This window comes from Falco cherrug, chromosome W (genome assembly GCF_023634085.1).
Source record: "Falco cherrug isolate bFalChe1 chromosome W, bFalChe1.pri, whole genome shotgun sequence".
Lineage (NCBI taxonomy): Eukaryota > Metazoa > Chordata > Aves > Falconiformes > Falconidae > Falco > Falco cherrug.
This window is the reverse complement of record NC_073719.1, coordinates 11,348,851-11,374,239: the sequence shown is the minus strand read 5'-3', so window position 1 is coordinate 11,374,239 and position 25,389 is coordinate 11,348,851.

The following is a 25,389-nucleotide window of genomic DNA, read 5'->3' as shown; positions in this document are numbered from 1 at the left end:
CCTGCTTTCTGGGCTGAGATGGGGAAGCGCTGAATTTTGGACTCGGCTGGTGACAAAATGTTCCAAACACACCCCATGCACAACTCCACCGGGGAAGGTGCCAGAAAGGAATTCTCTTGGTAGTTTTTACAGTGCCCCGGTAGGCAGCTGAAAGGCGCCACAAAACTTGTTCTACCTGCTTTCTGGGCTGAGATGGGGAAGCGCTGAATTTTGGACTCGGCTGGTGACAAAATGTACCAAACACACCATATGCCCAACTCCACCGGGGAAGGTGCTAGAAAGGGGTTCTGTTGGTAGTTTTTACAGTACCCCGGTAGGCAGCTGAAAGGCGCCACAAAAGATGTTCTACCTGCTTTCTGGGCTGAGATGGGGAACCGCTGAATTTTGGACTCGGCTGGTGACAAAATGTTCCAAACACACCCCATGCACAACTCCACCGGGGAAGGTGCCAGAAAGGAGTTCTGTTGGTAGTTTTTACAGTACCCCGGTAGGCAGCTGAAAGGCGCCACAAAACTTGTTCTACCTGCTTTCTGGGCTGAGATGGGGAAGCGCTGAATTTTGGACTCGGCTGGTGACAAAATGTTCCAAACACACCCCATGCACAACTCCACCGGGGAAGGTGCCAGAAAGGAGTTCTCTTGGTAGTTTTTACAGTGCCCTGGTAGGCAGCTGAAAGGCGCCACAAAAGTTGTTCTACCTGCTTTCTGGGCTGAGATGAGGAACCGCTGAATTTTGGACTCGGCTGGTGACAAAATGTTCCAAACACACCCCATGCACAACTCCACCGGGGAAGGTGCCAGAAAGGAATTCTGTTGGTAGTTTTTGCAGTACCCCGGTAGGCAGCTGAAAGGCACCACAAAAAGATGTTCTACCTGCTTTCTGGGCTGAGATGGGGAACCGCTGAATTTTGGACTTGGCTGGTGACAAAATTGTCCAAACACACCATATGCACAACTCCACCGGGGAAGGTGCCAGAAAGGAGTTCTCTTGGTAGTTTTTACACTACCCCGGTAGGCAGCTGAAATGCACCACAAAAGATGTTCTACCTGCTTTCTGGGCTGAGATGGGGAAGCGCTGAATTTTGGACTCGGCTGGTTACAAAATGTTCCAAACACACCCCATGCACAACTCCACCGGGGAAGGTGCCAGAAAGGAATTTTTTTGGTAGTTTTTACAGTACCCCGGTAGGCAGCTGAAAGGCACCACAAAAAGATGTTCTACCTGCTTTCTGGGCTGAGATGGGGAACCGCTGAATTTTGGACTCAGCTGGTGACAAAATGTTCCAAACACACCCCATGCACAACTCCACCGGGGAAGGTGCCAGAAAGGAATTCTCTTGGTAGTTTTTACAGTACCCCAGTAGGCAGCTGAAAGGCGCCACAACAGTTGTTCTACCTGCTTTCTGGGCTGAGACGGGGAACCGCTGAATTTTGGACTCGGCTGGTGACAAAATGTTCCAAACACAACCCATGCACAACTCCACCGGGGAAGGTGCCAGAAAGGAATTCTCTTGGTAGTTTTTACTGTACCCCGGTAGGCAGCTGAAAGGCGCCACAAAAGTTGTTCTACCTGCTTTCTGGGCTGAGATGGGGAAGCACTGAATTTTGGACTCGGCTGGTGACAAAATGTTCCAAACACACCCCATGCACAACTCCACCGGGGAAGGTGCCAGAAAGGAATTCTCTTGGTAGTTTTTACAGTACCCCGGTAGGCAGCTGAAAGGCACCACAAAAGATGTTCTACCTGCTTTCTGGGCTGAGATGGGGAAGCGCTGAATTTTGGACTCGGCTGGTGACAAAATGTTCCAAACACACCCCATGCACAACTCCACCGGGGAAGGTGCCAGAAAGGAGTTCTTTTGGTAGTTTTTACAGTACCCCGGTAGGCAGCTGAAAGGCGCCACAAAAGTTGTTCTACCTGCTTTCTGGGCTGAGATGGGGAAGCGCTGAATTTTGGACTCGGCTGGTGACAAAATGTTCCAAACACACCCCATGCACTACTCCACCGGGGAAGGTGCCAGAAAGGAATTCTGTTGGTAGTTTTTACTGTACCCCAGTAGGCAGCTGAAAGGCGCCACAAAACTTGTTCTACCTGCTTTCTGGGCTGAGATGGGGAACCGCTGAATTTTGGACTCGGCTGGTGACAAAATGTTCCAAACACACCCCATGCACAACTCCACCGGGGAAGGTGCCAGAAAGGAATTCTGTTGGTAGTTTTTACAGTACCCCGGTAGGCAGCTGAAAGGCGCCACAAAACTTGTTCTACCTGCTTTCTGGGCTGAGATGGGGAAGCGCTGAATTTTGGACTCGGCTGGTGACAAAATTGTCCAAACACACCCCATGCACAACTCCACCGGGGAAGGTGCTAGAAAGGGGTTCTGTTGGTAGTTTTTACAGTACCCCGGTAGGCAGCTGAAAGGCACCACAAAAGATGTTCTACCTGCTTTCTGGGCTGATATGGGGAACCGCTGAATTTGGACTCGGCTGGTGACAAAATGTTCCAAACACACCCCATGCACAACTCCACCGGGGAAGGTGCCAGAAAGGAATTCTCTTGGTAGTTTTTACAGTACCCCGGTAGGCAGCTGAAAGGCGCCACAAAACTTGTTCTACCTGCTTTCTGGGCTGAGATGGGGAAGCGCTGAATTTTGGACTCGGCTGGTGACAAAATGTTCCAAACACACCCCATGCACAACTCCACCGGGGAAGGTGCCAGAAAGGAATTCTCTTGGTAGTTTTTACAGTACCCCGGTAGGCAGCTGAAAGGCACCACAAAAGATGTTCTACCTGCTTTCTGGGCTGAGATGGGGAAGCGCTGAATTTTGGACTCGGCTGGTGACAAAATGTTCCAAACACACCCCATGCACAACTCCACCGGGGAAGGTGCCAGAAAGGAATTCTGTTGGTAGTTTTTACAGTACCCCGGTAGGCAGCTGAAAGGCACCACAAAACTTGTTCTACCTGCTTTCTGGGCTGAGATGGGGAAGCGCTGAATTTTGGACTTGGCTGGTGACAAAATTGTCCAAACACACCATATGCACAACTCCACCGGGGAAGGTGCCAGAAAGGAGTTCTCTTGGTAGTTTTTACAGTACCCGGGTAGGCAGCTGAAAGGCACCACAAAAGATGTTCTACCTGCTTTCTGGGCTGAGATGGGGAAGCGCTGAATTTTGGACTCGGCTGGTGACAAAATGTTCCAAACACACCCCATGCACAACTCCACCGGGGAAGGTGCCAGAAAGGAGTTCTCTTGGTAGTTTTTACAGTACCCCGGTAGGCAGCTGAAAGGCGCCACAAAAGTTGTTCTACCTGCTTTCTGGGCTGAGATGGGGAAGCGCTGAATTTTGGACTCGGCTGGTGACAAAATGTTCCAAACACACCCCATGCACAACTCCACCGGGGAAGGTGCCAGAAAGGAATTCTGTTGGTAGTTTTTACTGTACCCCGGTAGGCAGCTGAAAGGCGCCACAAAACTTGTTCTACCTGCTTTCTGGGCTGAGATGGGGAACCGCTGAATTTTGGACTCGGCTGGTGACAAAATGTTCCAAACACACCCCATGCACAACACCACCGGGGAAGGTGCCAGAAAGGAATTCTGTTGATAGTTTTTACAGTACCCCGGTAGGCAGCTGAAAGGCGCCACAAAACTTGTTCTACCTGCTTTCTGGGCTGAGATGGGGAAGCGCTGAATTATGGACTCGGCTGGTGACAAAATTGTCCAAACACACCCCATGCACAACTCCACCGGGGAAGGTGCTAGAAAGGGGTTCTGTTGGTAGTTTTTACAGTACCCCGGTAGGCAGCTGAAAGGCACCACAAAAGATGTTCTACCTGCTTTCTGGGCTGATATGGGGAACCGCTGAATTTGGACTCGGCTGGTGACAAAATGTTCCAAACACACCCCATGCACAACTCCACCGGGGAAGGTGCCAGAAAGGAATTCTCTTGGTAGTTTTTACAGTACCCCGGTAGGCAGCTGAAAGGCGCCACAAAACTTGTTCTACCTGCTTTCTGGGCTGAGATGGGGAAGCGCTGAATTTTGGACTCGGCTGGTGACAAAATGTTCCAAACACACCCCATGCACAACTCCACCGGGGAAGGTGCCAGAAAGGAATTCTCTTGGTAGTTTTTACAGTACCCCGGTAGGCAGCTGAAAGGCACCACAAAAGATGTTCTACCTGCTTTCTGGGCTGAGATGGGGAAGCGCTGAATTTTGGACTCGGCTGGTGACAAAATGTTCCAAACACACCCCATGCACAACTCCACTGGGGAAGGTGCCAGAAAGGAGTTCTCTTGGTAGTTTTTACAGTACCCCGGTAGGCAGCTGAAAGGCGCCACAAAACTAGTTCTACCTGCTTTCTGGGCTGAGCTGGGGAAGCGCTGAATTTTGGACTCGGCTGGTGACAAAATGTTCCAAACACACCCCATGCACAACTCCACCGGGGAAGGTGCCAGAAAGGAATTCTGTTGGTAGTTTTTACAGTACCCCGGCAGGCAGCTGAAAGGCGCCACAACAGTTGTTCTACTTGCTTTCTGGGCTGAGACGGGGAACCGCTGAATTTTGGACTTGGCTGGTGACAAAATGTTCCAAACACACCCCATGCACAACTCCACCGGGGAAGGTGCCAGAAAGGAATTCTGTTGGTAGTTTTTACAGTGCCCTGGTAGGCAGCTGAAAGGCACCACAAAAGATGTTCTACCTGCTTTCTGGGCTGAGATGGGGAACCACTGAATTTTGGACTCGGCTGGTGACAAAATGTTCCAAACACACCCCATGCACAACTCCACCGGGGAAGGTGCCAGAAGGGAATTCTCTTGGTAGTTTTTACAGTACCCTGGTAGGCAGCTGAAAGGCGCCACAAAACTTGTTCTACCTGCTTTCTGGGCTGAGATGGGGAAGCGCTGAATTTTGGACTCGGCTGGTGACAAAATGTTCCAAACACACCCCATGCACAACTCCACCGGGGAAGGTGCCAGAAAGGAATTCTCTTGGTAGTTTTTACAGTACCCCGGTAGGCAGCTGAAAGGCACCACAAAACTTGTTCTACCTGCTTTCTGGGCTGAGATGGGGAAGCGCTGAATTTTGGACTCGGCTGGTGACAAAATGTTCCAAACACACCCCATGCACAACTCCACCGGGGAAGGTGCCAGAAAGGAATTCTGTTGGTAGTTTTTACAGTATCCCGGTAGGCAGCTGAAAGGCACCACAAAAGATGTTCTACCTGCTTTCTGGGCTGAGATGGGGAAGCGCTGAATTTTGGACTTGGCTGGTGACAAAATTGTCCAAACACACCCCATGCACAACTCCACCGGGGAAGGTGCCAGAAAGGAGTTCTCTTGGTAGTTTTTACAGTACCCCGGTAGGCAGCTGAAAGGCACCACAAAACTTGTTCTACCTGCTTTCTGGACTGAGATGGGGAACCACTGAATTTTGGACTCGGCTGGTGGCAAAATGTTCCAAACACACCCCATGCACAACTCCACCGGGGAAGGTGCCAGAAAGGAGTTCTCTTGGTAGTTTTTACAGTGCCCCGGTAGGCAGCTGAAAGGCGCCACAAAACTTGTTCTACCTGCTTTCTGGGCTGAGATGGGGAAGCGCTGAATTTTGGACTCGGCTGGTGACAAAATGTTCCAAACACACCCCATGCACAACTCCACCGGGGAAGGTGCCAGAAAGGAGTTCTCTTGGTAGTTTTTACAATACCCCGGTAGGCAGCTGAAAGGCACCACAAAAGATGTTCTACCTGCTTTCTGGGCTGAGCTGGGGAACCGCTGAATTTTGGACTCGGCTGGTGGCAAAATGTTCCAAACACACCCCATGCACAACTCCACCGGGGAAGGTGCCAGAAAGGAGTTCTCTTGGTAGTTTTTACAGTGCCCCGGTAGGCAGCTGAAAGGCACCACAAAACTTGTTCTACCTGCTTACTGGGCTGAGATGGGGAAGCGCTGAATTTTGGATTCGGCTGGTGACAAAATGTTCCAAACACACCCCATGCACAACTCCACCGGGGAAGGTGCCAGGAAGGAATTCTCTTGGTAGTTTTTACAGTACCCCGGTAGGCAGCTGAAAGGCGCCACAAAACTATTTCTACCTGCTTTCTGGGCTGAGATGGGGAAGCGCTGAATTTTGGACTCGGCTGGTGACAAAATGTTCCAAACACACCCCATGCACAACTCCACCGGGGAAGGTGCCAGAAAGGAATTCTGTTGGTAGTTTTTACAGTACCCCGGTAGGCAGCTGAAAGGCACCACAAAAGATGTTCTACCTGCTTTCTGGGCTGAGATGGGGAAGCGCTGAATTTTGGACTCGGCTGGTGACAAAATGTTCCAAACACACCCCATGCACAACTCCACCGGGGAAGGTGCCAGAAAGGAGTTCTGTTGGTAGTTTTTACACTACCCCGGTAGGCAGCTGAAAGGCACCACAAAAGATGTTCTACCTGCTTTCTGGGCTGAGATGGGGAAGCGCTGAATTTTGGACTCGGCTGGTGACAAAATGTTCCAAACACACCCCATGCACAACTCCACCGGGGAAGGTGCCAGAAAGGAATTCTCTTGGTAGTTTTTACTGTACCCCGGTAGGCAGCTGAAAGGCGCCACAAAACTTGTTCTACCTGCTTTCTGGGCTGAGATGGGGAACCGCTGAATTTTGGACTCGGCTGGTGACAAAATGTTCCAAACACACCCCATGCACAACTCCACCGGGGAAGGTGCCAGAAAGGAATTCTCTTGGTAGTTTTTACAGTACCCCGGTAGGCAGCTGAAAGGCGCCACAAAACTAGTTCTACCTGCTTTCTGGGCTGAGATGGGGAACCGCTGAATTTTGGATTCGGCTGGTGACAAAATGTTCCAAACACACCCCATGCACAACTCCACCGGGGAAGGTGCCAGAAAGGAATTCTCTTGGTAGTTTTTACAGTACCCCGGTAGGCAGCTGAAAGGCACCACAAAAGATGTTCTACCTGCTTTCTGGGCTGAGATGGGGAACCGCTGAATTTTGGACTCGGCTGGTGACAAAATTGTCCAAACACACCATATGCACAACTCCACCGGGGAAGGTGCCAGAAAGGAGTTCTCTTGGTAGTTTTTACAGTACCCCGGTAGGCAGCTGAAAGGCGCCACAAAAGATGTTCTACATGCTTTCTGGGCTGAGATGGGGAAGCGCTGAATTTTGGACTCGGCTGGTGACAAAATGTTCCAAACACACCCCATGCACAACTCCACCGGGGAAGGTGCCAGAAAGGAATTCTGTTGGTAGTTTTTACAGTACCCCGGTAGGCAGCTGAAAGGCACCACAAAAGATGTTCTACCTGCTTTCTGGGCTGAGATGGGGAACCGCTGAATTTTGGACTCGGCTGGTGACAAAATGTTCCAAACACACCCCATGCACAACTCCACCGGGGAAGGTGCCAGAAAGGAATTCTCTTGGTAGTTTTTACTGTACCCCGGTAGGCAGCTGAAAGGCGCCACAAAACTTGTTCTACCTGCTTTCTGGGCTGAGATGGGGAAGCGCTGAATTTTGGACTCGGCTGGTGACAAAATGTTCCAAACACACCCCATGCACAACTCCACCGGGCAAGGTGCCAGAAAGGAATTCTGTTGGTAGTTTTTACACTACCCCGGTAGGCAGCTGAAAGGCGCCACAACAGTTGTTCTACCTGCTTTCTGGGCTGAGATGGGGAAGTGCTGAATTTTGGACTCGGCTGGTGACAAAATGTTCCAAACACACCCCATGCACAACTCCACCGGGGAAGGTGCCAGAAAGGAGTTCTCTTGGTAGTTTTTACAGTACCCCGGTAGGCAGCTGAAAGGCGCCACAAAACTTGTTCTACCTGCTTTCTGGGCTGAGATGGGGAAGCGCTGAATTTTGGACTCGGCTGGTGACAAAATGTTCGAAAAACACCCCATGCACAACTCCACCGGGGAAGGTGCCAGAAAGGAGTTCTCTTGGTAGTTTTTACTGTGCCCCGGTAGGCAGCTGAAAGGCGCCACAAAAGTTGTTCTACCTGCTTTCTGGGCTGAGATGGGGAAGCGCTGAATTTTGGACTCGGCTGGTGACAAAATGTTCCAAACACACCCCATGCACAAATCCACCAGGGAAGGTGCCAGAAAGGAATTCTCTTGGTAGTTTTTACTGTACCCCGGTAGGCAGCTGAAAGGCGCCACAAAAGATGTTCTACATGCTTTCTGGGCTGAGATGGGGAAGCGCTGAATTTTGGACTCGGCTGGTGACAAAATGTTCCAAACACACCCCATGCACAACTCCACCGGGGAAGGTGCCAGAAAGGAATTCTGTTGGTAGTTTTTACAGTACCCCGGTAGGCAGCTGAAAGGCACCACAAAAGATGTTCTACCTGCTTTCTGGGCTGAGCTGGGGAACCGCTGAATTTTGGACTCGGCTGGTGAGAAAATGTTCCAAACACACCCCATGCACAACTCCACCGGGGAAGGTGCCAGAAAGGAATTCTGTTGGTAGTTTTTACACTACCCCGGTAGGCAGCTGAAAGGCACCACAAAACTTGTTCTACCTGTTTTCTGGGCTGAGCTGGGGAACCGCTGAATTTTGGACTCGGCTGGTGGCAAAATGTTCCAAACACACCCCATGCACAACTCCACCGGGGAAGGTGCCAGAAAGGAGTTCTCTTGGTAGTTTTTACAGTGCCCCGGTAGGCAGCTGAAAGGCGCCACAAAACTTGTTCTACCTGCTTTCTGGGCTGAGATGGGGAAGCGCTGAATTTTGGACTCGGCTGGTGGCAAAATGTTCCAAACACACCCCATGCACAACTCCACCGGGGAAGGTGCCAGAAAGGAGTTGTCTTGGTAGTTTTTACAGTACCCCGGTAGGCAGCAGAAAGGCGCCACAAAAGTTGTTCTACCTGCTTTCTGGGCTGAGACGGGGAAGCGCTGAATTTTGGACTCGGCTGGTGACAAAATGTTCCAAACACACCCCATGACCAACTCCACCGGGGAAGGTGCCAGAAAGGAGTTCTGTTGGTAGTTTTTACAGTACCCCGGTAGGCAGCTGAAAGGCGCCACAAAACTTGTTCTACCTGCTTTCTGGGCTGAGATGGGGAAGCGCTGAATTTTGGACTCGGCTGGACACAAAATGTTCCAAACACACCCCATGCACAACTCCACCGGGGAAGGTGCCAGAAAGGAGTTCTCTTGGTAGTTTTTACAGTACCCAGGTAGGCAGCTGAAAGGCGCCACAAAAGATGTTCTAACTTCTTTCTGGGCTGAGATGGGGAACCGCTGAATTTTGGACTCGGCTGGTGACAAAATGTTCCAAACACACCCCATGCACAACTCCACCGGGGAAGGTGCCAGAAAGGAATTCTGTTGGTAGTTTTTACAATACCCCGGTAGGCAGCTGAAAGGCACCACAAAAGATGTTCTACCTGCTTTCTGGGCTGAGCTGGGGAAGCGCTGAATTTTGGACTCGGCTGGTGACAAAATGTTCCAAACACACCCCATGCACAACTCCACCGGGGAAGGTGCCAGAAAGGAGTTCTCTTGGTAGTTTTTACAGTGCCCCGGTAGGCAGCTGAAAGGCGCCACAAAACTTGTTCTACCTGCTTTCTGGGCTGAGATGGGGAAGCGCTGAATTTTGGACTTGGCTGGTGACAAAATGTTCCAAACACACCCCATGCACAACTCCACCGGGGAAGGTGCCAGAAAGGATTTCTCTTGGTAGTTTTTACAGTACCCTGGTAGGCAGCTGAAAGGCACCACAAAAGATGTTCTGCCTGCTTTCTGGGCTGAGATGGGGAAGCGCTGAATTTTGGACTCGGCTGGTGACAAAATGTTCCAAACACACCCCATGCACAACTCCACCGGGGAAGGTGCCAGAAAGGAATTCTGTTGGTAGTTTTTACAGTACCCCGGTAGGCAGCTGAAAGGCGCCACAAAACTTGTTCTACCTGCTTTCTGGGCTGAGATGGGGAAGCGCTGAATTTTGGACTCGGCTGGTGACAAAATGTTCCAAACACACCCCATGCACAACTCCACCGGGGAAGGTGCCAGAAAGGAATTCTCTTGGTAGTTTTTACAATACCCCGGTAGGCAGCTGAAAGGCACCACAAAAGATGTTCTACCTGCTTTCTGGGCTGAGCTGGGGAACCGCTGAATTTTGGACTCGGCTGGTGACAAAATGTTCCAAACACACCCCATGCACAACTCCACCGGGGAAGGTGCCAGAAAGGAGTTTTCTTGGTAGTTTTTACAGTGCCCCGGTAGGCAGCTGAAAGGCGCCACAAAACTTGTTCTACCTGCTTTCTGGGCTGAGATGGGGAAGCGCTGAATTTTGGACTCGGCTGGTGGCAAAATGTTCCAAACACACCCCATGCACAACTCCACCGGGGAAGGTGCCAGAAAGGAGTTCTCTTGGTAGTTTTTACAATACCCCGGTAGGCAGCTGAAAGGCACCACAAAAGATGTTCTACCAGCTTTCTGGGCTGAGCTGGGGAACCGCAGAATTTTGGACTCGGCTGGTGAGAAAATGTTCCAAACACACCCCATGCACAACTCCACCGGGGAAGGTGCCAGAAAGGAGTTCTCTTGGTAGTTTTTACAGTGCCCCGGTAGGCAGCTGAATGGCACCACAAAAGATGTTCTACCTGCTTTCTGGGCTGAGCTGGGGAACCGCTGAATTTTGGACTCGGCTGGTGGCAAAATGTTCCAAACACACCCCATGCACAACTCCACCGGGGAAGGTGCCAGAAAGGAGTTCTCTTGGTAGTTTTTACAGTGCCCCGGTAGGCAGCTGAAAGGCACCACAAAACTTGTTCTACCTGCTTTCTGGGCTGAGATGGGGAAGCGCTGAATTTTGGATTCGGCTGGTGACAAAATGTTCCAAACACACCCCATGCACAACTCCACCGGGGAAGGTGCCAGGAAGGAATTCTCTTGGTAGTTTTTACAGTACCCCGGTAGGCAGCTGAAAGGCGCCACAAAACTATTTCTACCTGCTTTCTGGGCTGAGATGGGGAAGCGCTGAATTTTGGACTCGGCTGGTGACAAAATGTTCCAAACACACCCCATGCACCACTCCACCGGGGAAGGTGCCAGAAAGGAATTCTCTTGGTAGTTTTTACAGTACCCCGGTAGGCAGCTGAAAGGCACCACAAAAGATGTTCTACCTGCTTTCTGGGCTGAGATGGGGAACCGCTGAATTTTGGACTCGGCTGGTGACAAAATGTTCCAAACACACCCCATGCACAACTCCACCGGGGAAGGTGCCAGAAAGGAGTTCTGTTGGTAGTTTTTACACTACCCCGGTAGGCAGCTGAAAGGCACCATAAAAGTTTTTTCTTCCTGCTTTCTGGGCTGAGATGGGGAAGCGCTGAATTTTGGACTCGGCTGGTGACAAAATGTTCCAAACACACCCCATGCACAACTCCACCGGGGAAGGTGCCAGAAAGGAATTCTGTTGGTAGTTTTTACAGTGCCCCGGTAGGCAGCTGAAAGGCGCCACAAAACTTGTTCTACCTGCTTTCTGGGCTGAGATGGGGAAGCGCTGAATTTTGGACTCGGCTGGTGGCAAAATGTTCCAAACACACCCCATGCACAACTCCACCGGGGAAGGTGCCAGAAAGGAGTTCTGTTGGTAGTTTTTACACTACCCCGGTAGGCAGCTGAAAGGCACCACAAAAGATGTTCTACCTGCTTTCTGGGCTAAGATGGGGAAGCGCCTAATTTTGGACTCGGCTGGTGACAAAATGTTCCAAACACACCCCATGCGCAACTCCACCGGGGAAGGTGCCAGAAAGGAGTTGTCTTGGTAGTTTTTACAGTACCCCGGTAGGCAGCTGAAAGGCACCACAAAACTTGTACTACCTGCTTTCTGGGCTGAGCTGGGGAACCGATGAATTTTGGACTCGGCTGGTGACAAAATGTTCCAAACACACCCCATGCACAACTCCACCGGGGAAGGTGCCAGAAAGGAGTTCTCTTGGTAGTTTTTACAGTGCCCCGGTAGGCAGCTGAAAGGCGCCACAAAACTTGTTCTACCTGCTTTCTGGGCTGAGATGGGGAAGCGCTGAATTTTGGACTCGGCTGGTGGCAAAATGTTCCAAACACACCCCATGCACAACTCCACCGGGGAAGGTGCCAGAAAGGAGTTCTCTTGGTAGTTTTTACAATACCCCGGTAGGCAGCTGAAAGGCACCACAAAAGATGTTCTACCAGCTTTCTGGGCTGAGCTGGGGAACCGCTGAATTTTGGACTCGGCTGGTGAGAAAATGTTCCAAACACACCCCATGCACAACTCCACCGGGGAAGGTGCCAGAAAGGAGTTCTCTTGGAAGTTTTTACAGTGCCCCGGTAGGCAGCTGAAAGGCACCACAAAACTTGTTCTACCTGCTTTCTGGGCTGAGATGGGGAAGCGCTGAATTTTGGATTCGGCTGGTGACAAAATGTTCCAAACACACCCCATGCACAACTCCACCGGGGAAGGTGCCAGGAAGGAATTCTCTTGGTAGTTTTTACAGTACCCCGGTAGGCAGCTGAAAGGCGCCACAAAACTATTTCTACCTGCTTTCTGGGCTGAGATGGGGAAGCGCTGAATTTTGGACTCGGCTGGTGACAAAATGTTCCAAACACACCCCATGCACCACTCCACCGGGGAAGGTGCCAGAAAGGAATTCTGTTGGTAGTTTTTACAGTACCCCGGTAGGCAGCTGAAAGGCACCACAAAAGATGTTCTACCTGCTTTCTGGGCTGAGATGGGGAAGCGCTGAATTTTGGACTCGGCTGGTGACAAAATGTTCCAAACACACCCCATGCACAACTCCACCGGGGAAGGTGCCAGAAAGGAGTTCTGTTGGTAGTTTTTACACTACCCCGGTAGGCAGCTGAAAGGCACCACAAAAGATGTTCTACCTGCTTTCTGGGCTGAGATGGGGAAGCGCTGAATTTTGGACTCGGCTGGTGACAAAATGTTCCAAACACACCCCATGCACAACTCCACCGGGGAAGGTGCCAGAAAGGAATTCTCTTGGTAGTTTTTACTGTACCCCGGTAGGCAGCTGAAAGGCGCCACAAAACTTGTTCTACCTGCTTTCTGGGCTGAGATGGGGAACCGCTGAATTTTGGACTCGGCTGGTGACAAAATGTTCCAAACACACCCCATGCACAACTCCACCGGGGAAGGTGCCAGAAAGGAATTCTCTTGGTAGTTTTTACAGTACCCCGGTAGGCAGCTGAAAGGCGCCACAAAACTAGTTCTACCTGCTTTCTGGGCTGAGATGGGGAACCGCTGAATGTTGGATTCGGCTGGTGACAAAATGTTCCAAACACACCCCATGCACAACTCCACCGGGGAAGGTGCCAGAAAGGAATTCTCTTGGTAGTTTTTACAGTACCCCGGTAGGCAGCTGAAAGGCACCACAAAAGATGTTCTACCAGCTTTCTGGGCTGAGATGGGGAAGCGCTGAATTTTGGACTCGGCTGGTGACAAAATGTTCCAAAAACACCCCATGCACAACTCCACCGGGGAAGGTGCCAGAAAGGAGTTCTCTTGGTAGTTTTTAGTGTGCCCCGGTAGGCAGCTGAAAGGCGCCACAAAAGTTGTTCTACCTGCTTTCTGGGCTGAGATGGGGAACCGCTGAATTTTGGACTCGGCTGGTGACAAAATGTTCCAAACACACCCCATGCACAAATCCACCGGGGAAGGTGCCAGAAAGGAATTCTCTTGGTAGTTTTTACTGTACCCCGGTAGGCAGCTGAAAGGCGCCACAAAACTTGTTCTACCTGCTTTCTGGGCTGAGATGGGGAACAGCGGAATTTTGGACTCGGCTGGTGACAAAATGTTCCAAACACACCCCATGCACAACTCCACCGGGGAAGGTGCCAGAAAGGATTTCTCTTGGTAGTTTTTACAGTACCCCGGTAGGCAGCTGAAAGGCACCACAAAGCTTGTTCTACCTGCTTTCTGGGCTGAGATGGGGAAGCGCTGAATTTTGGACTCGGCTGGTGACAAAATGTTCCAAACACACCCCATGCACAACTCCACCGGGGAAGGTGCCAGAAAGGAATTCTGTTGGTAGTTTTTACAGTACCCCGGTAGGCAGCTGAAAGGCACCACAAAACTTGTTCTACCTGCTTTCTGGGCTGAGATGGGGAAGCGCTGAATTTTGGACTCGGCTGGTGACAAAATGTTCCAAACACACCCCATGCACAACTCCACCGGGGAAGGTGCCAGAAAGGAATTCTGTTGGTAGTTTTTACAGTACCCCGGTAGGCAGCTGAAAGGCACCACAAAAGATGTTCTACCTGCTTTCTGGGCTGAGATGGGGAACCGCTGAATTTTGGACTCGGCTGGTGACAAAATTGTCCAAACACACCATATGCACAACTCCACCGGGGAAGGTGCCAGAAAGGAGTTCTCTTGGTAGTTTTTACAGTACCCCGGTAGGCAGCTGAAAGGCGCCACAAAAGTTGTTCTACCTGCTTTCTGGGCTGAGATGGGGAAGCGCTGAATTTTGGACTCGGCTGGTGACAAAATGTTCCAAACACACCCCATGCACAACTCCACCGGGGAAGGTGCCAGAAAGGAATTTTGTTGGTAGTTTTTACACTACCCCGGTAGGCAGCTGAAAGGCACCACAAAAGATGTTCTACCTGCTTTCTGGGCTGAGATGGGGAACCGCTGAATTTTGGACTCGGCTGGTGACAAAATGTTCCAAACACACCCCATGAACAACTCCACCGGGGAAGGTGCCAGAAAGGAATTCTGTTGGTAGTTTTTACACTACCCCGGTAGGCAGCTGAAAGGCACCACAAAAGATGTTCTACCTGTTTTCTGGGCTGAGCTGGGGAACCGCTGAATTTTGGACTCGGCTGGTGGCAAAATGTTCCAAACACACCCCATGCACAACTCCACCGGGGAAGGTGCCAGAAAGGAGTTCTCTTGGTAGTTTTTACAGTGCCCCGGTAGGCAGCTGAAAGGCACCACAAAACTTGTTCTACCTGCTTTCTGGGCTGAGATGGGGAAGCGCTGAATTTTGGATTCGGCTGGTGACAAAATGTTCCAAACACACCCCATGCACAACTCCACCGGGGAAGGTGCCAGGAAGGAATTCTCTTGGTAGTTTTTACAGTACCCCGGTAGGCAGCTGAAAGGCGCCACAAAACTATTTCTACCTGCTTTCTGGGCTGAGATGGGGAAGCGCTGAATTTTGGACTCGGCTGGTGACAAAATGTTCCAAACACACCCCATGCACCACTCCACCGGGGAAGGTGCCAGAAAGGAATTCTGTTGGTAGTTTTTACAGTACCCCGGTAGGCAGCTGAAAGGCACCACAAAAGATGTTCTACCTGCTTTCTGGGCTGAGATGGGGAAGCGCTGAATTTTGGACTCGGCTGGTGACAAAATGTTCCAAACACACCCCATGCACAACTCCACCGGGGAAGGTGCCAGAAAGGAGTTCTGTTGGTAGTTTTTACACTACCCCGGTAGGCAGCTGAAAGGCACCACAAAAGATGTTCTACCTGCTTTCTGGGCTGAGATGGGGAAGCGCTGAATTTTGGACTCGGCTGGTGACAAAATGTTCCAAACACACCCCATGCACAACTCCACCGGGGAAGGTGCCAGAAAGGAATTCTCTTGGTAGTTTTTACAGTGCCCCGGTAGGCAGCTGAAAGGCGCCACAAAACTTGTTCTACCTGCTTTCTGGGCTGAGATGGGGAAGCGCTGAATTTTGGACTCGGCTGGTGGCAAAATGTTCCAAACACACCCCATGCACAACTCCACCGGGGAAGGTGCCAGAAAGGAGTTCTGTTGGTAGTTTTTACACTACCCCGGTAGGCAGCTGAAAGGCACCACAAAAGATGTTCTACCTGCTTTCTGGGCTGAGATGGGGAAGCGCCTAATTTTGGACTCGGCTGGTGACAAAATGTTCCAAACACACCCCATGCGCAACTCCACCGGGGAAGGTGCCAGAAAGGAGTTGTCTTGGTAGTTTTTACAGTACCCCGGTAGGCAGCTGAAAGGCACCACAAAACTTGTACTACCTGCTTTCTGGGCTGAGCTGGGGAACCGATGAATTTTGGACTCGGCTGGTGACAAAATGTTCCAAACACACCCCATGCACAACTCCACCGGGGAAGGTGCCAGAAAAGAGTTCTCTTGGTAGTTTTTACAGTGCCCCGGTAGGCAGCTGAAAGGCGCCACAAAACTTGTTCTACCTGCTTTCTGGGCTGAGATGGGGAAGCGCTGAATTTTGGACTCGGCTGGTGGCAAAATGTTCCAAACACACCCCATGCACAACTCCACCGGGGAAGGTGCCAGAAAGGAGTTCTCTTGGTAGTTTTTACAATACCCCGGTAGGCAGCTGAAAGGCACCACAAAAGATGTTCTACCAGCTTTCTGGGCTGAGCTGGGGAACCGCTGAATTTTGGACTCGGCTGGTGAGAAAATGTTCCAAACACACCCCATGCACAACTCCACCGGGGAAGGTGCCAGAAAGGAGTTCTCTTGGAAGTTTTTACAGTGCCCCGGTAGGCAGCTGAAAGGCACCACAAAACTTGTTCTACCTGCTTTCTGGGCTGAGATGGGGAAGCGCTGAATTTTGGATTCGGCTGGTGACAAAATGTTCCAAACACACCCCATGCACAACTCCACCGGGGAAGGTGCCAGGAAGGAATTCTCTTGGTAGTTTTTACAGTACCCCGGTAGGCAGCTGAAAGGCGCCACAAAACTATTTCTACCTGCTTTCTGGGCTGAGATGGGGAAGCGCTGAATTTTGGACTCGGCTGGTGACAAAATGTTCCAAACACACCCCATGCACCACTCCACCGGGGAAGGTGCCAGAAAGGAATTCTGTTGGTAGTTTTTACAGTACCCCGGTAGGCAGCTGAAAGGCACCACAAAAGATGTTCTACCTGCTTTCTGGGCTGAGATGGGGAAGCGCTGAATTTTGGACTCGGCTGGTGACAAAATGTTCCAAACACACCCCATGCACAACTCCACCGGGGAAGGTGCCAGAAAGGAGTTCTGTTGGTAGTTTTTACACTACCCCGGTAGGCAGGTGAAAGGCACCACAAAAGATGTTCTACCTGCTTTCTGGGCTGAGATGGGGAAGCGCTGAATTTTGGACTCGGCTGGTGACAAAATGTTCCAAACACACCCCATGCACAACTCCACCGGGGAAGGTGCCAGAAAGGAATTCTCTTGGTAGTTTTTACTGTACCCCGGTAGGCAGCTGAAAGGCGCCACAAAACTTGTTCTACCTGCTTTCTGGGCTGAGATGGGGAACCGCTGAATTTTGGACTCGGCTGGTGACAAAATGTTCCAAACACACCCCATGCACAACTCCACCGGGGAAGGTGCCAGAAAGGAATTCTCTTGGTAGTTTTTACAGTACCCCGGTAGGCAGCTGAAAGGCGCCACAAAACTAGTTCTACCTGCTTTCTGGGCTGAGATGGGGAACCGCTGAATGTTGGATTCGGCTGGTGACAAAATGTTCCAAACACACCCCATGCACAACTCCACCGGGGAAGGTGCCAGAAAGGAATTCTCTTGGTAGTTTTTACAGTACCCCGGTAGGCAGCTGAAAGGCACCACAAAAGATGTTCTACCAGCTTTCTGGGCTGAGATGGGGAAGCGCTGAATTTTGGACTCGGCTGGTGACAAAATGTTCCAAAAACACCCCATGCACAACTCCACCGGGGAAGGTGCCAGAAAGGAGTTCTCTTGGTAGTTTTTACTGTGCCCCGGTAGGCAGCTGAAAGGCGCCACAAAAGTTGTTCTACCTGCTTTCTGGGCTGAGATGGGGAACCGCTGAATTTTGGACTCGGCTGGTGACAAAATGTTCCAAACACACCCCATGCACAAATCCACCGGGGAAGGTGCCAGAAAGGAATTCTCTTGGTAGTTTTTACTGTACCCCGGTAGGCAGCTGAAAGGCGCCACAAAACTTGTTCTACCTGCTTTCTGGGCTGAGATGGGGAACAGCTGAATTTTGGACTCGGCTGGTGACAAAATGTTCCAAACACACCCCATGCACAACTCCACCGGGGAAGGTGCCAGAAAGGATTTCTCTTGGTAGTTTTTACAGTACCCCGGTAGGCAGCTGAAAGGCACCACAAAAGATGTTCTACCTGCTTTCTGGGCTGAGATGGGGAAGCGCTGAATTTTGGACTCGGCTGGTGACAAAATGTTCCAAACACACCCCATGCACAACTCCACCGGGGAAGGTGCCAGAAAGGAGTTCTCTTGGTAGTTTTTACAGTACCCCGGTAGGCAGCTGAAAGGCACCACAAAAGATGTTCTACCTGCTTTCTGGGCTGAGATGGGGAACCGCTGAATTTTGGACTCGGCTGGTGACAAAATTGTCCAAACACACCATATGCACAACTCCACCGGGGAAGGTGCCAGAAAGGAGTTCTCTTGGTAGTTTTTACAGTACCCCGGTAGGCAGCTGAAAGGCGCCACAAAAGATGTTCTACATGCTTTCTGGGCTGAGATGGGGAAGCGCTGAATTTTGGACTCGGCTGGTGACAAAATGTTCCAAACACACCCCATGCACAACTCCACCGGGGAAGGTGCCAGAAAGGAATTTTGTTGGTAGTTTTTACACTACCCCGGTAGGCAGCTGAAAGGCACCACAAAAGATGTTCTACCTGCTTTCTGGGCTGAGATGGGGAACCGCTGAATTTTGGACTCGGCTGGTGACAAAATGTTCCAAACACACCCCATGCACAACTCCACCGGGGAAGGTGCCAGAAAGGAATTCTGTTGGTAGTTTTTACACTACCCCGGTAGGCAGCTGAAAGGCACCACAAAAGATGTTCTACCTGTTTTCTGGGCTGAGCTGGGGAACCGCTGAATTTTGGACTCGGCTGGTGGCAAAATGTTCCAAACACACTCCATGCACAACTCCACCGGGGAAGGTGCCAGAAAGGAGTTCTGTTGGTAGTTTTTACAGTGCCCCGGTAGGCAGCTGAAAGGCGCCACAAAACTTGTTCTACCTGCTTTCTGGGCTGAGATGGGGAAGCGCTGAATTTTGGACTCGGCTGGTGACAAAATGTTCCAAACACACCCCATGCACAACTCCACCGGGGAAGGTGCCAGAAAGGATTTCTCTTGGTAGTTTTTACAGTACCCCGGTAGGCAGCTGAAAGGCACCACAAAAGATGTTCTACCTGCTTTCTGGGCTGAGATGGGGAAGCGCTGAATTTTGGACTCGGCTGGTGACAAAATGTTCCAAACACACCCCATGCACAACTCCACCGGGGAAGGTGCCAGAAAGGAATTCTGTTGGTAGTTTTTACACTACCCCGGTAGGCAGCTGAAAGGCACCACAAAAGATGTTCTACCTGTTTTCTGGGCTGAGCTGGGGAACCGCTGAATTTTGGACTCGGCTGGTGACAAAATGTTCCAAACACACCCCATGCACAACTCCACCGGGGAAGGTGCCAGAAAGGAGTTCTCTTGGTAGTTTTTACAGTGCCCCGGTAGGCAGCTGAAAGGCGCCACAAAAGTTGTTCTACCTGCTTTCTGGGCTGAGATGGGGAAGCGCTGAATTTTGGACTCGGCTGGAGACAAAATGTTCCAAACACACCCCATGCACAACTCCACCGGGGAAGGTGCCAGAAAGGATTTCTCTTGGTAGTTTTTACAGTACCCCGGTAGGCAGCTGAAAGGCACCACAAAAGATGTTCTACCTGCTTTCTGGGCTGAGATGGGGAACCGCTGAATTTTGGACTCGGCTGGTGACAAAATGTTCCAAACACACCCCATGCACAACTCCACCGGGGAAGGTGCCAGAAAGGAATTCTGTTGGTAGTTTTTACAGTACCCCGGTAGGCAGCTGAAAGGCACCACAAAACTTGTTCTACCTGCTTTCTGGGCTGAGATGGGAAGCGCTGAATTTTGGACTCGGCTGGTGACAAAATGTTCCAAACACACCCCATGCACAACTCCACCGGGGAAGGTGCCAGAAAGGATTTCTCTTGGTAGTTTTTACAGTACCCCGGTAGGCAGCTGAAAGGCACCACAAAAGATGTTCTACCTGCTTTCTGGGCTGAGATGGGGAACCGCTGAATTTTGGACTCGGCTGGTGACAAAATTGTCCAAACACACCATATGCACAACTCCACCGGGGAAGGTGCCAGAAAGGAGTTCTCTTGGTAGTTTTTACAGTACCCCGGTAGGCAGCTGAAAGGCGCCACAAAAGATGTTCTACATGCTTTCTGGGCTGAGATGGGGAAGCGCTGAATTTTGGACTCGGCTGGTGACAAAATGTTCCAAACACACCCCATGCACAACTCCACCGGGGAAGGTGCCAGAAAGGAATTCTGTTGGTAGTTTTTACACTACCCCGGTAGGCAGCTGAAAGGCACCACAAAAGATGTTCTACCTGTTTTCTGGGCTGAGCTGGGGAACCGCTGAATTTTGGACTCGGCTGGTGGCAAAATGTTCCAAACACACCCCATGCACAACTCCACCGGGGAAGGTGCCAGAAAGGAGTTCTGTTGGTAGTTTTTACAGTGCCCCGGTAGGCAGCTGAAAGGCGCCACAAAACTTGTTCTACCTGCTTTCTGGGCTGAGACGGGGAATCGCTGAATTTTGGACTCGGCTGGTGACAAAATGTTCCAAACACACCCCATGCACAACTCCACCGGGGAAGGTGCCAGAAAGGAATTCTGTTGGTAGTTTTTACAGTACCCCGGTAGGCAGCTGAAAGGCACCACAAAAGATGTTCTACCTGCTTTCTGGGCTGAGATGGGGAAGCGCTGAATTTTGGACTCGGCTGGTGGCAAAATGTTCCAAACACACCCCATGCACAACTCCACCGGGGAAGGTGCCAGAAAGGAGTTGTCTTGGTAGTTTTTACACTACCCCGGTAGGCAGCTGAAAGGCACCACAAAACTTGTTCTACCTGCTTTCTGGGCTGAGATGGGGAAGCGCTGAATTTTGGACTCGGCTGGTGACAAAATGTTCCAAACACACCCCATGCACAACTCCACCGGGGAAGGTGCCAGAAAGGAGTTCTCTTGGTAGTTTTTACAGTACCCCGGTAGGCAGCAGAAAGGCGCCACAAAACTTGTTCTACCTACTTTCTGGGCTGAGACGGGGAAGCGCTGAATTTTGGACTCGGCTGGTGACAAAATGTTCCAAACACACCCCATGCACAACTCCACCGGGGAAGGTGCCAGAAAGGAGTTCTGTTGGTAGTTTTTACAGTACCCCGGTAGGCAGCTGAAAGGCGCCACAAAACTTGTTCTACCTGCTTTCTGGGCTGAGATGGGGAAGCGCTGAATTTTGGACTCGGCTGGACACAAAATGTTCCAAACACACCCCATGCACAACTCCACCGGGGAAGGTGCCAGAAAGGAATTCTCTTGGTAGTTTTTACAGTACCCAGGTAGGCAGCTGAAAGGCGCCACAAAAGTTGTTCTAACTTCTTTCTGGGCTGAGATGGGGAAGCGCTGAATTTTGGACTCGGCTGGTGACAAAATGTTCCAAACACACCCCATGCACAACTCCACCGGGGAAGGTGCCAGAAAGGAATTCTGTTGGTAGTTTTTACAATACCCCGGTAGGCAGCTGAAAGGCACCACAAAAGATGTTCTACCTGCTTTCTGGGCTGAGCTGGGGAACCGCTGAATTTTGGACTCGGCTGGTGACAAAATGTTCCAAACACACCCCATGCACAACTCCACCGGGGAAGGTGCCAGAAAGGAGTTCTCTTGGTAGTTTTTTACAGTGCCCCGGTAGGCAGCTGAAAGGCGCCACAAAACTTGTTCTACCTGCTTTCTGGGCTGAGATGGGGAAGCGCTGAATTTTGGACTCGGCTGGTGACAAAATGTTCCAAACACACCCCATGCACAACTCCACCGGGGAAGGTGCCAGAAAGGAGTTCTCTTGGTAGTTTTTACAGTACCCCGGTAGGCAGCTGAAAGGCACCACAAAAGATGTTCTACCTGCTTTCTGGGCTGAGCTGGGGAACCGCTGAATTTTGGACTCGGCTGGTGGCAAAATGTTCCAAACACACCCCATGCACAACTCCACCGGGGAAGGTGCCAGAAAGGAATTGTCTTGGTAGTTTTTACAGTACCCCGGTAGGCAGCTGAAAGGCACCACAAAAGATGTTCTACCTGCTTTCTGGGCTGAGATGGGGAAGCGCTGAATTTTGGACTCGGCTGGTGACATAATGTTCCAAACACACCCCATGCACAACTCCACCGGGGAAGGTGCCAGAAAGGAGTTCTCTTGGTAGTTTTTACAGTACCCCGGTAGGCAGCAGAAAGGCGCCACAAAAGTTGTTCTACCTGCTTTCTGGGCTGAGACGGGGAAGCGCTGAATTTTGGACTCGGCTGGTGACAAAATGTTCCAAACACACCCCATGCACAACTCCACCGGGGAAGGTGCCAGAAAGGAGTTCTCTTGGTAGTTTTTATAGTACCCCGGTAGGCAGCTGAAAGGCGCCACAAAACTTGTTCTACCTGCTTTCTGGGCTGAGATGGGGAAGCGCTGAATTTTGGACTCGGCTGGTGACAAAATGTTCCAAACACACCCCATGCACAACTCCACCGGGGAAGGTGCCAGAAAGGAATTCTGTTGGTAGTTTTTACAATACCCCGGTAGGCAGCTGAAAGGCACCACAAAAGATGTTCTACCTGCTTTCTGGGCTGAGCTGGGGAACCGCTGAATTTTGGACTCGGCTGGTGACAAAATGTTCCAAACACACCCCATGCACAACTCCACCGGGGAAGGTGCCAGAAAGGAATTCTGTTGGTAGTTTTTACAGTACCCCGGTAGGCAGCTGAAAGGCACCACAAAAGATGTTCTACCTGCTTTCTGGGCTGAGATGGGGAAGCGCTGAATTTTGGACTCGGCTGGTGGCAAAATGTTCCAAACACACCCCATGCACAACTCCACCGGGGAAGGTGCCAGAAAGGAGTTGTCTTGGTAGTTTTTACACTACCCCGGTAGGCAGCTGAAAGGCACCACAAAAGATGTTCTACCTGCTTTCTGGGCTGAGATGGGGAAGCGCTGAATTTTGGACTCGGCTGGTGACATAATGTTCCAAACACACCCCATGCACAACTCCACCGGGGAAGGTGCCAGAAAGGAGTTCTCTTGGTAGTTTTTACAGTACCCCGGTAGGCAGCAGAAAGGCGCCACAAAAGTTGTTCTACCTGCTTTCTGGGCTGAGACGGGGAAGCGCTGAATTTTGGACTCGGCTGGTGACAAAATGTTCCAAACACACCCCATGCACAACTCCACCGGGGAAGGTGCCAGAAAGGAGTTCTCTTGGTAGTTTTTACAGTACCCCGGTAGGCAGCTGAAAGGCGCCACAAAACTTGTTCTACCTGCTTTCTGGGCTGAGATGGGGAAGCGCTGAATTTTGGACTCGGCTGGTGACAAAATGTTCCAAACACACCCCATGCACAACTCCACCGGGGAAGGTGCCAGAAAGGAATTCTGTTGGTAGTTTTTACAATACCCCGGTAGGCAGCTGAAAGGCACCACAAAAGATGTTCTACCTGCTTTCTGGGCTGAGCTGGGGAACCGCTGAATTTTGGACTCGGCTGGTGACAAAATGTTCCAAACACACCCCATGCACAACTCCACCGGGGAAGGTGCCAGAAAGGAGTTCTCTTGGTAGTTTTTACAGTGCCCCGGTAGGCAGCTGAAAGGCGCCACAAAACTTGTTCTACCTGCTTTCTGGGCTGAGATGGGGAAGCGCTGAATTTTGGACTCGGCTGGTGACAAAATGTTCCAAACACACCCCATGCACAACTCCACCGGGGAAGGTGCCAGAAAGGAGTTCTCTTGGTAGTTTTTACAGTACCCCGGTAGGCAGCTGAAAGGCACCACAAAAGATGTTCTACCTGCTTTCTGGGCTGAGCTGGGGAACCGCTGAATTTTGGACTCGGCTGGTGGCAAAATGTTCCAAACACACCCCATGCACAACTCCACCGGGGAAGGTGCCAGAAAGGAATTCTGTTGGTAGTTTTTACACTACCCCGGTAGGCAGCTGAAAGGCACCACAAAAGATGTTCTACCTGTTTTCTGGGCTGAGCTGGGGAACCGCTGAATTTTGGACTCGGCTGGTGGCAAAATGTTCCAAACACACCCCATGCACAACTCCACCGGGGAAGGTGCCAGAAAGGAGTTCTGTTGGTAGTTTTTACAGTGCCCCGGTAGGCAGCTGAAAGGCGCCACAAAACTTGTTCTACCTGCTTTCTGGGCTGAGACGGGGAATCGCTGAATTTTGGACTCGGCTGGTGACAAAATGTTCCAAACACACCCCATGCACAACTCCACCGGGGAAGGTGCCAGAAAGGAATTCTGTTGGTAGTTTTTACAGTACCCCGGTAGGCAGCTGAAAGGCACCACAAAAGATGTTCTACCTGCTTTCTGGGCTGAGATGGGGAAGCGCTGAATTTTGGACTCGGCTGGTGGCAAAATGTTCCAAACACACCCCATGCACAACTCCACCGGGGAAGGTGCCAGAAAGGAGTTCTGTTGGTAGTTTTTACACTACCCCGGTAGGCAGCTGAAAGGCACCACAAAAGATGTTCTACCTGCTTTCTGGGCTGAGATGGGGAAGCGCTGAATTTTGGACTCGGCTGGTGACAAAATGTTCCAAACACACCCCATGCGCAACTCCACCGGGGAAGGTGCCAGAAAGGAGTTCTGTTGGTAGTTTTTACACTACCCCGGTAGGCAGCTGAAAGGCGCCACAACAGTTGTTCTACCTGCTTTCTGGGCTGAGCTGGGGAACCGATGAATTTTGGACTCGGCTGGTGACAAAATGTTCCAAACACACCCCATGCACAACTCCACCGGGGAAGGTGCCAGAAAGGAGTTCTCTTGGTAGTTTTTACAGTGCCCCGGTAGGCAGCTGAAAGGCGCCACAAAACTTGTTCTACCTGCTTTCTGGGCTGAGATGGGGAAGCGCTGAATTTTGGACTCGGCTGGTGGCAAAATGTTCCAAACACACCCCATGCACAACTCCACCGGGGAAGGTGCCAGAAAGGAGTTCTCTTGGTAGTTTTTACAGTACCCCGGTAGGCAGCTGAAAGGCACCACAAAAGATGTTCTACCTGCTTTCTGGGCTGAGATGGGGAACCGCTGAATTTTGGACTCGGCTGGTGACAAAATTGTCCAAACACACCATATGCACAACTCCACCGGGGAAGGTGCCAGAAAGGAGTTCTCTTGGTAGTTTTTACAGTACCCCGGTAGGCAGCTAAAAAGCCACAAAAGATGTTCTACATGCTTTCTGGGCTGAGATGGGGAAGCGCTGAATTTTGGACTCGGCTGGTGACAAAATGTTCCAAACACACCCCATGCACAACTCCACCGGGGAAGGTGCCAGAAAGGAATTCTGTTGGTAGTTTTTACAGTACCCCAGTAGGCAGCTGAAAGGCACCA